The sequence below is a fragment of the Nannobrachium achirus genome (assembly GCF_963921795.1).
Source record: "Nannobrachium achirus genome assembly, chromosome: 9".
NCBI lineage: Eukaryota > Metazoa > Chordata > Actinopteri > Myctophiformes > Myctophidae > Nannobrachium > Nannobrachium achirus.
In genome coordinates, this window is record NC_137818.1 from 65,946,347 (window position 1) to 65,951,412 (window position 5,066).

A 5,066-nucleotide genomic window follows, 5' to 3' on the forward strand; every position below is an offset into this window, starting at 1 on the left:
GCTTTAGATCCGTCACTCTTCATAGACACGCAGCTGGGTGTTGGAGACTCTCGTCCGTGGTAAAGACTTCTGGAATCATAAAACACAAGAAAAAAAATCCACACCCAGTGTGAAGTGAGTGGTGCCTTTTATGAGTTAAATTTCATTAAACGTCCCACGACGGACATACAAAGCCAGATGTAGGAGCGGTTAGCAACCTTCAAAGATAATGAAAAAAGTCCATTTGTTTCTGATGTTTTGTGTCACAAAATACAAGTATCAGACATAAATATGGTTTCAATGTCTGGTGATGGTAGACACAATGGTGCAAGACATCCGAGTAGATGAGGTTAGGTTGCTCACCCCTGGTTTAAATAAAGAAGTTAGATTGATTTGTGAGCCGTTTCCAATGTATCTACATTCATGTTTTAGTCAACCAGACACTCTCGTGGGGTTCAGATAAATGTGGTGCCTTTGCATGGCTGCTGCACACAAAATCACAATTTTAGCTAAATCTTTTTTTTCTTTAACTGCAGTTAATGAAAAGGTCAGTTCTTTCAATATATGTTTAACATGGCAATGACAAGCTCTGTTTTAAAGCAATGGCACTTGCACTGCACTTTGGCCACAGGTGTACGTCTTATTCATCTGTGGACTTTGCACACCACTTTTAGCATCACTTTGTCATGTTCAAGTGTTGTGTACTTTGTATGTGTTGTGATGAGCGGAAGCAGGGATTGAACCTGGGGCTCCCACTCGCCAGACCAACGCACAAATCCAGAGCATGTTGTGGGCTGGTTCATGGCTGTACTAACTATGGGGGCTACAATCACCCACCGATCTTTGGAGCACGTCCTTGCGGATCACGCCGCAGACGACATCCCTCATGACCCTCACGCATGGACATCGCTCCTCGTCCTGAAGCGGGGATTGAACCCGGGGCTCCCACTCGCCAGACCAACGCACAAACCGTTGTGTCAATGGGCTGAGCCCGATTAGCAGGGCTGTTGTGGGCTGGTTCATGGCTGTACTAACTATGGGGGCTACACACTGTAGGAGGATTCACAGTACTCTGTGTGTGGAGGTCCAGGTTCATTGCGACCGTCAGGTCGCAGTTACTATCAAAACCTCCACCGGCTGTCTGTCCGTCAGTCAGTCATTCTGTCCATCACGTCACACTTTTCCCCTACTCATATCTCCTCATTTCTCAAATGACTCTCTTCTAGCGCCACCATGAGGCCGATTCTTGGAAGACACATTTTTGGACACTGCTCCAACAGATTTTGCCCTAAAATCACGCAAAGCGGTACACAGTATCTCTAAAGTCATGTCATCAACATGGATCTGTCCCATTTCCCATATTCTCTCCTGATTGGTTACCATTGCCTTCTAAAGTTTGTCTATGCTTCCCGATTTAGGGAGTCTTACTGGTTACTGAAGTAGAGAGGTGTTGCTTTAGATCCGTCACTCTTCATAGACACGCAGATGGGTGTTGGAGACTCTCGTCCATGGTAAAGACTTCTGGAATCATAAATCACAAGAAAAAAAATCCACACCCAGTGTGAAGTGAGTGGTGCCTTTTATGAGTTGATTTCATTAAACGTCCTTCGACGGACATACAAAGTGAGATGTAGGAGCGGTCAGCAACCTTCAAAGATAATGAAAAAAGTTCATTTGTTTCTGATGTTTTGTGTCACAAAATACAAGTATCAGGCATAAATATGGTTTCAATGTCTGGTGATGGTATAAACAAACATGGCGCAAGACATCCGAGTAGATAAGGTTAGGTTGCTCACCCCTGGTTTAAATAAAGAAGTTGGATTGATTTGTGAACCGTTTCCAATGTATTTACATTCATGTTTCAACCAGACATTGCAGTCTCTTGACTGAGTGTCACTCTCGTGGGGTTCAGATAAATGTGGTGCCTTTGTACAAAATCAATTTTTTAGTTAAATGTTTTTCCTTCTTTTTTCCCCTTTTTTTAAACTGCTGCTCAAGTAACTTAAACAAAATAGATGTAAAAGTGCAGCACCCTAAGTGACGCTTTTTGATTAGCCAACGTATACAATATGGATGAAGTGGTTGAAATGATTGTGAGCTAGCTGTATTAAGACATTTCGATGGAGACCCCCTGGAACTCCCCAAGGACCACTACTGTAGAGGACATACGTTGTGTGTGGATGTCCAGGTTCATTTCTGATGCGAGGAGGCCTTCCTTTAGACCGGCCAATCTTCATAGACGTACAGCTGGGTGTTGGAGACTCTGGCCTGTGACTTCTGAAATCATAGAATAAGACTGTGTTCACAATTATCGAGAACAGTTAATGAAAAGGTCAGTTCTTTCAAGATATGTTTAACATGGCAATGACAAGATCTGTTTTAAAGCAATGGCACTGCACTTTGTGCCGCTTGGCCACAAGTGTACGTCTTATTTGTCTATGGTTTGCACACCACTTTTAGCATCACTTTGTCATGTTCTAGTGTTGTGTACATTGTATGTGTTGTGATGAGCGGAAGCAGGGATTGAACCCAGGGCTCCCACTCGCCAGACCAACACACAAATATGGCTGAGCCCAATGAGCAGGGCTGTTGCTGTTACATGGCTGTAATAACTATGGGGGCTACAAACACCCACCCCAATCTTTGGAGCACAACATCCCTCATGTCCCTCACGCAAGGATATCACGGTCCTCGTCCTGCCGACTACGCCAGATTGTAGTGATGCACTCGCCAGACCAACGCACAAACCGTCGTGCCAATGGACTGAGCCCGATTAGCAGGGCTAATTGTGGGCTGGTTCATGGCTGTACTAACTTACTTCTTAAATAAAGAAGTTGTGAACCGTTTCCAATGTATTAACATTCATGTTTCAGTCAACCACTGCAGTCTCTTGACTGAGAGTCACTCTCGTGGGGTTCAGATAAATGTGGTGCCTTTGCATGGCTGCTGCACACAAAATCACTTTTTTAGTTAAATGTTTTTTTATTTTATTTTTTATTTTATTAATTAATTTATGTATTTGTTTTTTTTTACTGCTGCTCAAGTGTGCGCTGAAGGTGTGATTTACTAGGTCCTAGGTGAATGTTCCTTGTAAATGATGTCCAGAATGTTGGACAAATGTTGCAAAATGACATTTGGTGCATTCTGGCCATGATTTCTATTATGTCTGAACAATGAACCACTAACCAATCACTAATGCCAGCCTGCATGCTGTCCAGCTGTGCCAGACACACACCAGCAGATATGTGTTATCTGTCATCTTATGCTTAGTATTCATATTGTCAAAAAGGACCATAATGGAAACTAGCCTTCTGGCTTTGTTGTTATTTTATCCTTTTGAAGTGTTCAATCAGTCAGCCAGCCTTTCAGTCAGTCACAGTTGAGCTGCTTGGCGAGAGGTGCGAGATAATAGCCTGGAAACCAGACAAATCTGCCATTGCAAAAGAAAAAAAGGAAGAAGAAAAAAAAAAACATTGCCCTCTGCAGATTTGGTCTGGTACCGCTCAGTTGTGATTTGATTTCACTCCCTCTGAAGTTGTGAGGGACCAATCAGGGCCCAGTATGCAAATATGGGGCAGCATTATCACCAGACACATAATTTTAATATCTACTCAGTGATATTAGTCTGGCCATGCCAGGCTAGTAAGATCGATGTCTTATTTATTAGTGATTTGCACATGTAATTTAGAAAGATTACAGTGTTGTGGATAGTGTTAGGAGGATTCACATACGTTGTGTGTGGAGGTCCAGGTTCATTGAAGCCAGGAGGTTCACATCTAGATCTGCCACTCTTCATAGACACACAGCTGGCTATTGGAGACTCTGGTCTATGGTAAAGACTTCTGGAATCATCAAAATAATGTGTCTACATTATTATACAATATACAATTATGGTTTTCAGTGTCTGGTCCATGGTAGAAACAAACATGGTGCAAAACATCTAAGTAGATCACATGTGTGAGAAAGTTGCCCCCCCCTGATTTAAATAAACAACTTGGATTGATTTATGAACAGTTTTCAATGTAGCTGCATTCATGTTTCAGTCACACAGACATTGCAGTCTCCTGAATGAGTGTCATTATCGTGGGGTTGAGATAATGTAGTTCCTTTGCATGGCTGCTGCACACACAATCATAGTTTTATTTTTATTATTTTAACTGATGTTCAGGAAACAATAAGCGCTGAAGGTGTGAGTCACCTACATGTTGTTGGTGAATGATCCTCTGTAAACTGTTTCCAAAATGGTGACATTTGGTGCATTCTGGACATGATTTCTATTGTGCCTTGTGATGTGCTTGCACATATTCACACCTCACTCCACAGCAAGACTTATTTTATTTGTTCATTAATGCTTATTTGTCCTCTGATCAAGTGTCTACCCTGTTATGTTGGCTCTGCTGCTCCTTGGCTAGACTTTGTGCTGCTTGGCGAGAGGTGTAAGAGCCGGGAGCCCTATGTCGTATTTCTTTGTAATTTGCTCATGGTTACAGTGTTGTGGATATTGTTTGGAGGATTCACATACGTTGTGTGTGGAGGTCCAGGTTCAATACTGAAGCCAGGAGGTTCACATCTAGACCCGTCACTTTTCATAGACACACAGCTGGCAGTTGGAGACTCTGGTCGGTGGTAAAGACTTCTGGAATCATGAAAAACAACAAGAAAAAAGTCAGTTCATTCAAGTTTTATAAAAGAGGTCATACATGCAGTGCGTGGACTTCACCGTCTGGTAGATCTCAGCAGTCTTGCAAACATCTTCAAGTCACTGTTTGTTTCCCAAATAATGGTTCGGGCCCCATTTGGGGGTCCTGGACCCATTTTTGTGGGTCGCGAGTAAATGTCCCCTTTTTTGTGTGGTTGCCCTGTTAGGGCAACCACACTATAGTACCATAGACTGTAAAAACAATATGGACAGTGGAAAGCCATTGGTTTCTATGCTGCGCAAATGAATCTTTTTTTTGCCCTTGTATGAGTGTCGCCATCATTGTTTTAATGGTACCCAAGGAATGCTATTGGCTGCCAACGGTCACATGCAACCACAGGAATACATGGAACATTGTCCTGAGCTTGCCGAAAATAAAGCACACAAA